Source organism: Zonotrichia leucophrys, chromosome 3 (genome assembly GCF_028769735.1).
Source record: "Zonotrichia leucophrys gambelii isolate GWCS_2022_RI chromosome 3, RI_Zleu_2.0, whole genome shotgun sequence".
NCBI lineage: Eukaryota > Metazoa > Chordata > Aves > Passeriformes > Passerellidae > Zonotrichia > Zonotrichia leucophrys.
The window spans coordinates 58,391,511-58,404,276 of record NC_088172.1 but is presented as its reverse complement, the minus strand read 5'-3'; the positions used below and the strand labels follow the sequence as shown (position 1 = coordinate 58,404,276).

Genomic DNA, 12,766 nt, shown 5'->3' with positions numbered 1-12,766 from the left:
AAGGATTTTCACAAGGCTAATATACAGTGTGTTCATAGCCACAACGTAGCACTAGTGCACCTTCATCTTTCAGTCCATACAAAGGGTTGAAAACTGAATTAGCTAGAATATTCATTCATTGTTCCTATATATAAATGCAAAAAAATGTGTAACCATGTTCCAAAGTCAAACACAGACTACTTAAATGACTAAGGAAACTACTTAAATGACTAAGTCTGACTAAGGAAAATGTTGTCTGTGAAATGACACCTGAAAATCCTACTAAGCTGCATCACCCAGAAGGTGGAAGTGTCTTGGGGGAACAGAGGCATTGCTCAAGTGTAGAGCAGTGAAACTACAAAAGCAAAAGCTCAGCTGGAGTAGAAATAATCAAAGGATGTTAAGGACAAGGAAAAAAGCTCCTGTAAGTACATTGGCAGCAAAGGACATATAAAGAAGCACATGTCTGCTGCTCAGTGGGGTGGGGAACAGCTTAGTGACAAAGAACATGCGAAAGGCCAAGATACTCAATGTCTTTTTGTGTCTTGGGTTTTGTTGGCCAATTTGTCTCTCCCCAGTCCAAGAGTCTATTTACAAAGTCTGTGGGAGTGAAACTTTACCCACAGTAGAGGAAGGAGTTGCAGCACTTGAGGCAACTGAACACACACAGCTCCATGGGATTAGCTGCAATGGGAGCAAAGGTACTGAGGGAGCTGACTGGAGTCTGATTTGGATTTTGGTAAATGCAGTACTTGGAGACACTTTAAATTCAAATAGACATGGATCTAAGCAATCTGATGTAAACTGGTCCTGCTTGAGTAGAAGTTTTACTAAATGGCTCTCAGATGCACCATTCAATCAATGTTTTTCTGTAATTCCATAATACTTTAGCAATAGTAAGGACAAAGACAAGGGTAAAAATAAAGATTTCTCACTGTCTAGACATTAACTACATTCATTAAATTCATCCACACTACCACTCTTAAGTAACTCTTAGTGGAAGACAGCTGTTAAAATTCAATACCATCTGTGCCTTCTGCTGTGCAAAACCCACCCAAACATAGCTTCTACCTTCTCTAACTGAAAGGAAGATGAATTCTGTAGAGTGATACTTAGATTTATTTTTTCATCTTTTTCACCTCAGTCATCTGTAAATTGACTCTATTAGATTTGATCTTACATTAATGGCATAGTATTTTCTCCAGTGTTTTCTTGAAGACTCAAATGATACTTCATTCTGTATTCAATAATATTTAACCAGCAATTGAAAAACCCTGAGGTGTCTATCAGTTTCTCTGTATAATTTCCAGTTGTTTCAAAAAATCTATTGCATCTGTGCTAACCACATGCATGAAGAACGATGAAAAACTAAGCGCTGGCTCTATCAACAGATTCAACATTTGTGATATTTTAAAACCTGAACACCTCTAAAACTGATTTAAATGCAACTCCTGGGAGTTTCTTACACATAGTAAAAAATTTATAAGTTAAAATTTCCATTTTTTGTCCTTTTATTTTCTTACTTCAAATGAAATTTGAATGGCATACATATCAATTTTAAACATTTAAGGACTACTCCTAATTTTTTTGTATCTTTTTTCTACTTCGACATCTGCATCTCCTCTTCTACATATTTATAGAGAAGCATGGAAATTTCACTTTCTGATACCAGTAATAAAGATATTTTGACACCATTCACAAATAAAATTAATGATAATTGCAATAATTCATAGAACAATAGAATGTTTTGGGTTGGAAGCGACCTTAGAGATCATCTAGTTCCACCCCTCCTGCCCTGAGTAGGGACACCTTACACTAGACCATGTTACTCAGAACCTGTCCTCATTTCTTGCTAAAAGATTTCTGAGTGCTTTGGGACAATAATGGAATTTTAAAAAAGCATAATTTTTAAATGCAACAATGAGATATGGAAGACTTATTTAGCTTACTATCATGCAAAGAAAATCACTTTCTACCACATTTTGACATAACAGAATATCCTCAGCATTAACAATCTGGAATACATGGAAACAATGCTACCTATGATTGAGATGCTTAAACTAAGTTGTAGAAGTCAAATGCTACTGCATCTCAGAAATGATAATTCAATAAGACCTGGAAAATTCACAAATAACAGCAATTTAATTGGCCTACAAATATAAAAATAAATGAAAAAAGACTGCTGTATTAATTACAATATTGCATTTGAGTAATGTTATTAAGAAGTTCCTCTATTACAAGAATTGAATAATATAACAGTGAGAATTCTTTGAAATGAACTGTAAGATACGAGGACAATGCAAATTACTGCTATTTTATGCTCAGGCTGGATGGGTTCATTGTGCAACAGTATTTTTGAAACCAAATTACTGGCAGACTCCCTTTTAATCCTGTGCTAAACCCTAAAGGAGAAAAAGGAAGAATAAATTGCCTAATGAAATACCATGAAATTGGCACTAATTCACCTGTGACCCTTAAAGCATCTTCTCCAAGAACACTGGTAGAATTGATACAGTGCCAACAGAGGAAAGAGGGGATGGCAGGACAGACAAGCACAACAGGGAAAATGCAGACAGATTGCAACCTAAGTTTTTTTTCAGAGACTTCAGATTTATTACAGGAAACAAGCCCACTGGAAATGTGCTTTCAAGTAATACAGTCTGTAGACATGTGCACTACCACATTCTGCAAGCAAGATCTTGTCAGCTTGGTTAATGGAGTCTAGAAAGCTAGGAAGCAAATACTTTCTTCCTAAAACAGATAAATCTACCTGCAAATTTTCTATGGCCATTCCTTAGAGAGGGAATCCAGCAACACTGATGGGATTATTCTCAAGAATTACAGAAGCATTGGTAGGTACTTTCAAACAGCATGGCTACTCCCATCTTCCTTTCCCAATAATCATGTCATTCTGGATCACCAAACAATTTCATGATTTTTTTAGAAATCATGAAGACACCAAGAGGCAGTAAAAAAAAAGTGTCCCTTTCTGTGAATTGTCTGAACAGTCATAAAAAAAACTACTTCTGTCCTCAGTAGAGCTTTTATACTAGTAAAAAGAGGGCAGAGAACAGAAGCTTCAACTTTTTTTCCAAATCTGCCCTGCAGGAAAGCTACTTAAGTATTTCTTTAATCTCTTCCAACCTCAAAGACAAAAGACTCCTTTGAAGACCTTATTTATAGCAGAAAGTTCTTTTAAACTATAATCACTGAAATGATTTTGTAAAAGTAGCATCTGAATATCTTAGAAACCCAGAGCAGAAACCATGGTAACACTCAAGTTCATAAGAATCTCTAAAGGATACAGGAAAGTTTGGCCAAGTATCAGCAACTCTGTGGCAAAATGATTTGCTCTTTTTCTTCATACCTAGTATCATTCTTCAGAAGAGGAATGAACAGAATGAGTCACAATCAGACAATTTAATCAGCAGCTAATAAAGAAATACAGTTTTCTCCTTATTATTAGCATAGTCAGCAGCAATTACAAAACAAAACCAAAATATGAATGAGTGGTTTACAATACCTTGCCATTAGTCTTACCTTGGATACTGGAGCCAAAACATACAGGATTCTCTGCAGAAGCAAAATAGTCTACGTGCTCAGAGCTCTCGCGTTTGGGGAGACCCAAGCCATGGATGCAGTGCAGGTATGATGAGCAGAACAAATAATTGTAAACCATCTATGCTGCAATCACAATTGCTTACAAAAGCCTCTGACAATAGGTTTTATTGTCATTTTACTTTTGTGTACTGGGGCAGGGTTTCTTCCCCAAAAAGCACAGAGTACTTTCTGTGTGAAGCAAGTTCAAACTGGAAAATTAAAGTGATGATAGAAAGAGAAGATGAACACCAACTGATTATTCTTTATAGACATATCATTTTTAAAGGGGTCTGTAATTTAGATCACTGCTTCCAAGTGTGATGTTCTCATTTCTATACATAGCTGATGTCTTTGTAGGTGTCAGACAAACTACTAATAGACCTCAGTAACTTGTGAAGGATGAGCCTCTTTTGAAGGCACACACACACATTTGCTAAGAGAGACGGTTACCCAGCCTCACATTTAGCTTTGCCAGATAGAAGTCCACATGTTTTCTTACTTATATTTGCCTTCACATTAATGGAAACCAAGTTATTCCTTCTTGGTTTGCTTTCCAGATTCTGGGAGGTGGAAGAAAAACCCTAAATGCCAAATCCTTCATGCAAATTTTACACAGCAGCATGCCTTGATCATTACTTAAAAGAAAAATTATTAGAAAATAGAAATTTAGAGGCCCTGTAGGTTTAAAACTTTAATTTTTTTGTTTGTTCTCCTTGTTTTCAGCCTGAATCTACTTGTTGTCCTAAAAATATTGTCTGAATTCTGATCCTTGTAATTTTAGAATTCCAGCTAAAATTGAGTATCTTCTACTGTTTTGATCCATTTTTCCCAACTAAACCTTTTTGCTATATAAAAACTTGAAGTCAGAAATTAAATATAAAGCACAAAATCAAGTAATAGACTTTTTCTATGTGTTAGGGGAAAAATATGAAGATGTATTCAAAAAACTGGTGACAAATAGACTGATAAGCAACTGCATATTTAATATAAATCACAAAGTATTTTTTTATCCTGTGTGAAAAAAATCTATGTAAAGCAAAAAAAAACCAAAAAATTTCTCTTTTTGGAGGAATTCCTGTAAAATTCAACCTTCATGCTCATAGCTAGCTCATGTACAATGTTAGAATTTTGGATCCAGATCCTTCAATTTTTGCATTCCAGGAAGAACAGTTTCTATTCCACAAACTACTATTTGTAAACTGCTCAAAGACAGAAGTAAAATCAGGTGGTATTATATACTTGAGAAACAATATCATGTATGTGCTGCTTTCAAATGGCAAACCAAGACCCTGTAGCCTGCGAGAGCAATGCCAGAAAACAGCTTACCATTTTCTGTGCTGAGAGGCAGCTGTAGTGAAATTCTCTGCTCCTGATTCTATGGAACCAAAGATCTGCTATAAAAAAGCTTTGAATACAGAATGGAGAAAAATGTTTTTTACTTATCTGAAAAACATTTTTCACATTGGAAGGTATCAGATTGCCTGGATGCCATTCATTGGACAGCCTTTCACATTCTACCACACTGGAGGTCACTTAAACCTTTAAAAGACATCCTTCAAATTTATTTTTTTTTTTAATTAGATTCCCAAGAGTGGAGCATTGAAAATTAATTCCAAGAGATGCCTGCCAAGGCAGAAGCACTATATTATCTAGCTCTTAAATGAGCCCTTGTAACGTACAGAAACAAACACAGTCTGCAGAGGTGGGGTTTCTACCCAATGTTACAGGTGGAAATATGACATACCAATACCTAGATAATGTCATAGCAAGAGCCTGGAAAGAGGAATGTCTTTTCCAGTCATTTTCAGGTGCCAATCTCAGCCAAAATAGTGATCTCTGATGGATTCTTCCAAGATGGTTAAGGCTGACTCTAAGTTGTGCTCCAGGTGGGATTGTGAGCTGTCCAAATCCGTTGAGGTTAACAGGTTTCAAAAGATGGTACAGGTGGCAGGCCAAGTGAACAGGCTGCCACAGACAAGAAGGGCTTCAAGCTGTATCTTGCAGTTTTCCACCAAGTCACAGATTCGAAAGCAAGTAACATCTACATCCAATTTGCAGATCAAATTTCTGTCTGATCAATGTGCTCTTCTTCCAACTAGCAGCAAATGAATAGCCATTATAAGGCTGTAAGCTGACCTTAAACCAGATGTAAGAATGCTATGGCTGCTTTTGACACTAAAGTTTGATACTCAAGTATCAAGTAGAAGAATATGAACTGCACAGCGCTGCTTCTTTAAAACCTCTTGTGCCTTCTGTAGGGCACCTGAACAATTAACCAAGAGCTAAAAGTCTCTGCATGGCAGAGCATGCCAGTACTTCTGAGGATTTAGGCCAACTCATTTAAAAAGCACTTTGCATGCATTGTTAGGAAAATCAGGAAATCCCATTTCTTCCATGGTGGTTACAGAGAATTCACAGAAGATAAAGGCCATTCTTCTTAAATCGATGAATAATCCCCAGCAAACAGAGTCTCTAACATTATACTTTTAGATTGCTTTCTAGTTTCAAAGCACAGTTATTCGTATTTTTCTTTTGACAGTACATTTTCTGCTATGCAGTTCTGCTGAAAGGTGCTTTTTTTCCAGCACACTGTTCTTTACACTGTTCACTGCAATAGAAGTCAAAGCTCCTCTTGCACACTCTGATTGTGCAGTCTCCAACCCAGGGCTCATGGAGTGTTTGCCTGTAAGATTCTCTGACAGTGCTTTGAGTTTCATGGAAAGAAAAACCTAAAACTAAAATCAGTAGGGAGTACAGCATTTAGTGTGATATTGCCACTAGTAAATTACTTAATATTTTCATGCCCATGAGTCTGTGAAATTTGAAATCTACAGATCAAATAAGCTGAGCTCTCAGGGGTTCCTTGTTTTAATTAGAATTAACTAGGAATATTAATTTGAATACATAATTTTCTAATTAACATGTAATCTAGTTAATAAAAAATTAAACTTATTGGTCAGCTTATATTCTATTCTAGTATGCTTCTCATAATTACCTGGGGAAAAAAACATTTTCTAAGCACAAAACAAAACTAAAAAGAAAGTTAAAAGCAGAAGAGAGCAAAAAGTACCAACAAATTGACTATGTAAAGTTGTACTGTGTTTACACACTGAAAAATTTTGATTACTGAAGCACAGGTACTGAAAGCAAGAGCTTCATTTTTCTGCTCAAAAATTCTAGGTCTAATTTAGAATTATTTTTTTTTTTGTGACACTAACAAAATTACTACCCTCAGAAATATGAGTTGCTTGCAAAACAAATAGACAATAAAAATAAATGAAAAGTGGTTCTTTCAAGCTTAAAAAAGACAATGCAAAATCTCCAGGAACATCTCTAGCTTTAGTCAGGTTAGAATTTAGGTATTAATACAATAGTACAGTGGTAGAGCTTGCAGGTGGTCAGTGATGCATTAAAAAACTTCTGAAGAACAATCATGAACCTAAGATCACAACACATTTATTCACTAACACCGCTATGTCTGGGGAAAGTACATAAGTGCAGGATGGTACCATTTGCTCAGCATTTCAGATGGTTAAATTCTAAGGTACATAGATACTTTTCCCTCCAGTTATGCAGCTGGATGCCCTGGAATCCTGGGCCATCACAGATTTATGTTATGCCTAAATTATTTGAGAGATCAGGAAATGCTTTCCAAAAGCCTGTAGACAAGCACTCAATCCAAAACAATTGTTTATCTTTGGATTGCAGTTAACAGTGTGCTGAAGGAGACCATGATCCCAAAACATCCTCAGTTTTGTCAGGACAGTAGCTGCAAACTGGAGATGAACAACTGCTGTAGCTCAAGATACACCACTCACAGGGTCTCATGAAGCCTTAACTGGCTTTGGTTAGAAAGGATCTGAACTGAGCTGTTTGAGACAGAAGAGCCCCACAAGTTATCAAAAATCAGCCTTGTACTAAGAGTATAAAATCTTGTAATATACTACCAGTTACCATTGTAAAGCAGATTATAAATACAGTGAAGGTTTAAAATTTTTCATTCAAATCTTTTCCCTGTGAAGAAGTCTAGTGAGTAGCTGTACTGAGTTTGGTTAGGTTTGAAGTACATTTCCTCAGAGCAGCTTGTAGGGGAGATATGTTTTAGTTTTGTGATGGAAACAGAGTCAATAACACGGTGATATTTCAGTTATTGCTGAGTGGTGACTACACAGAGTCAATGCCTTTGCTGCTTCTCACACAGTTCTGCCTGCACGTTGGCTGGGCGTGCACAAGAAGGGACCAGAGGGGACTCAGCCCAGACACCTGACCCCAACCAACCAACCAACCAAAGAGACCTTCCTTACCATACATTCTCATGCTAAGCAATAAACCTGGGGGAAGAAGAAGGAAGCAGATGTTTGGACTGATGACATTTGTCTTCCTAAGTCAGCAGTACATGTGATGAAGCCCTGCTTTCATGAGGGATGGCTGTTACACTTGCCCGTTCATGGGAAGCAGTGAATGAATTCCTGTTCTTGCTCTGATGTTTACCTATTAAGCTGTCTTTATCTGCAGCAAGTTTTTGCATTTTTACCCAGATTCCTGCCCTCATCCTGCTAGGGTTAAGCTAGCAAGCAGTGTGAGTCAAAGATGCCATATGGGGTTAAACCATGAGATTTGAAATTAATTATATTTTTAAAATCAGCCCAATTACCAATGAATTGGGCAGAATTAATCATAAATGATTAATTAAAAAAAAAATTCAAAATCTGGGCTAGTATCATCAATGTCTTTTGTCCAAAATGTTCAGTCTGTTTCAAGCCTCCAGCAAAATTTATAACCTCCAAGCCACACTCAACTCTGACTTTAGCTCAGCAAAGTCAAAAACAAGCATAAGCAGCTCCATAGGAATGTAACCAGATTTTACTCTAATAGCAACCCCTTCTCTCAAATAAAACATGTTGCAACACATGTTGCAAGTCAAAGATGTACCACTGGGCTGCCCCCTTGGACCACAAACAGGAGAGCAGGAGTGCTGAGTGGGAGAGTGAGTGAACTGGAGCACAGCACCTTGTCTCAAACAATACTGCAACTGAAAACCTTTTTGCAAAAAGCATAAAGGCATATCTAGTATATCCATAATATAATTTCACAGGCTCTAAGTATTTTTAAGAATAATGCTCAAGCACTTCCCACGCTTGATGTAGTTGCTATGTATTCATATAATCTTCAATGGGTTTCTTTCCTGCAGGCTTGTTCACTGATTCCAGGTAAATTTTTAGTGCCCATTAAAACTTACATTAACCAATATGAGAGGTCCACTAAAAGCTTCAAGTTCAATAACCATGCTCTTACCCACAAGTCATGAGTTCTTACCATTCTCAATTTTCAGCCTATCTAAAAACCTCAAAACATAAAAAAATTAATCTGGTCAGTGTATATTCTCCAAACTACCAAACCTAAAGAACAGATGCTGGCAGTGGATAAAACCTCAAACAGAAGCCATGGCAGAAACCTTATTCTAGGCCTATGGGAATTGAAGAATGAATCAGCAATTCCGCTCTTTTTTCTGCTCTTATTCTCCCATCCTTTAATCTTAATAACAAACATTAGGTAATCCTAGGCATTGGCACAGCAACCTGCTACTGATTGCAATCAACAAGGTATACAGCTAAAAAATAATTTCTTCCAGCCAGTGCAGGCTTCAGCCTGTCTCTGCTAGTCCTTGAGGATACATCAGCAGTACATATTAGTTAGTGACCTCTTTAAAAAGTACTCCAGCATTGCTCTGACCTTCCCCTATACCATGGTGACCTCTGTCTGTGCCACAATTACCTCTAAATCACTTGCTTCTCTTGGCTCTGACCATTACCTCTTCATTTTTGTCCCTAATAGCCCAAATCCTAATTGTGATAGCTGCTGATGGCTTAATTCAGAAGAACGGGCTTGATGGCATGGAGCTTCATCAAATTAATTTAAAAGCATTTTAATTCATTATCCATTCTTACTAGCCAGAATCTCTTCCAGTGCCACCAAAGACATCAATTCTTATCCACCATAGCTATTGAAACCTGGGAAAGATCAGATTCTCAGTAGCCTCTAATGGTGCAATTCAGAAAAGCTGTAATGGAGCAGTCCTTTTGAGCTTGAGTTCTTCAGCCCATCATCTCCAGCAGCTGCCTAGCTCCTGAGGGAATTGCTTTCTAATTAGAAAGCAGTAATGAAGAGAGACCCAATGGAGTATCCTGCAGAGACCCAGGGGAAGTCTGGCTAGCAAGTCCAGAGGAATTTTCCTGCCTTCTCCATATGTTTCTGAGGTCCCACTCTAACAATGCAATATATCCACCCATAATCCTGATTGATTTTCCACAGTGCAGATGTACTGTTCTGACTGTTTTGAACACTTGTGGGGGGGAAAAAGGAAGCCTGATTTAGAATTGAGAAAAGTGATTTTAAGGTGATCAAAATATATTGCACAGATGTTTGTACACATTACTCTCAGAGGATTTCTGCATTAATTTTATCCACAACGAATGAAATAACACTAATTCTGTTTGGTAAGTACTAACAGATTTCAGGGTTTTTTTTTTACAAATTGTTAAAAGAAAAATTAGTATTTTTCTTTGTTCTATTACTTATATTTCTATTTAGTATTTTGACCATTAGAGACATATAAAAAACAAGTCACGTTTGCTATCAGGGAGACAGTATTAGTCAAAAGACAAAATATTTTTAACATTTTTGTCCTTGCAACTGCAAGCTTTGTTCTAAAATAAAACAGAAAATCTATCTTGCAATTACAACAGAATACTAAACTTGCAAGGCAACTCTCAGGCAGGCTGCAAATATTCATTTCTCTTTCAAACACAGGAATAGTTACATTATGTTTTCATAGATTTAGACAAAATTTTTACAGTAATTGTCTCTGCCTCATAAACATCCTGAACAAGCTGGGTAACAGAATGAACAGAATGAATGAATATCAAAGGGAATCAGAGAATATTCTGAGTTGGATTCCACTAGGATCATCAAGGTCCAACTCCTGGCCCTGCACAGGACATCCCAAGAGTCACTCCTTGTGCCCAGGAATGGTGTCCAAATACTTCATGAACTCTCTCAGGCTTGGTGCTGTGACCACTTCCCTGGCCAAAACAACAACAGAGTTACTAAGCAAAGGGTGCAATGGGGAGAAGGAACTAGATTCTGGCAGCTTGCAACAGAAAAGTTGGCAAAATGGGAATCAAGGTGTGAAATATAAAGTAGGAACATGAAAATATAAGAAACTATTGTGTAGTAAAGGCTGTGTAACTACATATGAAATAAGCACAAAGGGGCATTTGAGATTGACTTCAGGAGAGAAATAAGTAATGCAACTGAAACCTTCATGTAAAAAAAGAAGCAAAGGCCATAAGCACATACATGAGATACTTTTTTTCATTTGAATCCCAACAGCATCATGCATTCAGGCTTACATTAGGATGAGAAACCTGCTAACACCATAGAAACAGAACTCACAAGTCAAAACAGTGAGAGTGAATGTCAATGTTCTCTATTTATTAGTCTTTTCAGGAAGAAATATACATTTACACAGAAATATACACATACTAAACACCCAGCAAATAGCAAATATTTTAAAAATAACCCAAGAGATGCTACTTACACAGAAATATTTAAGAAATTAATATGAAAAATTCTTTTCTTTGTCATACTTGCTTTCCTCAGATTCTTTATAACATTAAGCAAACTTTCCAGACACTGGGAATTGTCTTTCCTTTCTGTAAGGGAAACTGATGTGCTATAACCATCATTAATCATTTCGCCTCTAAACCTGCAGCTAGTTTGGTTCCTCTCCCTGATGAAAATAGAGCGCCCCCACTCCCAAAATTATTGTCCTGGTTGATAAGTTTGAGGTTCTTTTAACCTAAAATCATTTCAGTGAGCTCTTAACTTCTGATAGCTCCTGAGCAGCAGCTGAAGGCCTCGTTCCCCTTGCTGTGTGCAAGGTCTGAGGTCTGTGTGCCCGACCAGGGATGCTCCAGGACACGCCCGGCTCCGGCGGGGCAGGACGGTGCTGCAGAGGGAGGGAGCACAACTTCCACCCGAGCCGGGCTCCCGGATTGAACAAACTAAACCCCAGGAGCAACCAAACCCCTCCTCGGCTTTAGGAACCACTTTTACTGAAGCACCCACGCCAGCAAGTGAACTTTCTCAGCACAAGTTGTTTGCCCGCACGGCGCTTACGGGCACGCACCCGTGTCCGGCAGATGACACGGCGACAGGGCCGCCTGGGTGCCCGCCTGGCTCAGGTGCCCGCCTGGCTCAGGTGCCCACCTGGCTCAGGTGCCCGCCTGGCACAGGTGCCCGCCGGCCTCGACGGCCGCCCGGGCCGGGCCGAGGAGCCTCGGGGAAGTTCCCGGCCGGCCGCAGCAGCCCAGGCCGGGCACGGCGGTGTCTCCATCCCGGCCTCCCGCGCCCACCCTCCCTCTCTCCCGGGGCTCTCACCTTCTGGAGGAGGTACCGGCTCCGCTGGAGATTTTCTTCTTGCCCGGCTTGGAGGCCATGGCTGCGGGTCGGAGCCGCCGCGTCCGCAGCGTTGCCGGGCGACCCCGCGGGAGGGGCCGCGGGCGGCGAGGGGCGAGGGGCCGGGCCCAGCCCGACCAGGACGCGGCCCCACCGCCGCTCCGTGCCCGAGGAGCCCAAGGAGCGGCGTGGAATGGCTCTGCGGGCAAAGGCTTGGCTTGAAGGGTAACAGATACCGCTTCCTGCGGCAGCCTCAGGAATCCGTCCCAAGAACGAAGTTTGTCTGCTGGCCCGTGATAATCAGCTGCCGACTCTGCCGAAGACAGAGAGGCCCTGCAGAGAGACCTGGACAAGTGAGGGGACTGGGCAATCACCACTTGTATGAAGTTTGCCCATGACCAGTGCTGGATTCTGCACCTGGGACAGAGCAACCCTGGGTGTATGGACAGGCTGGGAAACAGGCTGGACAGCAGCACTGCAGGAAGGGACCTGGGGGCCTTGGTCCTTGGCAACTTGACTGTGAGTCTGCTCTGCCCTGACAGCCTAGAGAAATTTTAGAGCTAGATTATGCAAGTATTTCTTTTTCATTTCAGATTGAGGCAATTAATTAACTCCTGCTATGAAGCCCATGATTACCAAAGTGAATGGTGTTCTACCAAGGTCAGATAAAATTAGCATTAATCTGCTGGTTTTGAATTCAGCAGATAGTTTGCTACAACTTCATTTA

General features: G+C 39.5%; 1 protein-coding gene across 1 annotated transcript in view; it reads right to left on the bottom strand.

Moving 5' to 3' along the window:
* ADGB (androglobin) overlaps positions 1-12,079 on the bottom strand; it is a 97,784-nt gene extending 85,705 nt beyond the window's left edge. The window contains exon 1 of the mRNA XM_064706972.1: positions 12,022-12,079. The gene's annotated coding sequence lies outside the window, so the exon portion shown is untranslated. The remainder of the gene's footprint in view (positions 1-12,021) is intronic.
* Positions 12,080-12,766: the final 687 nt, after the last annotated feature.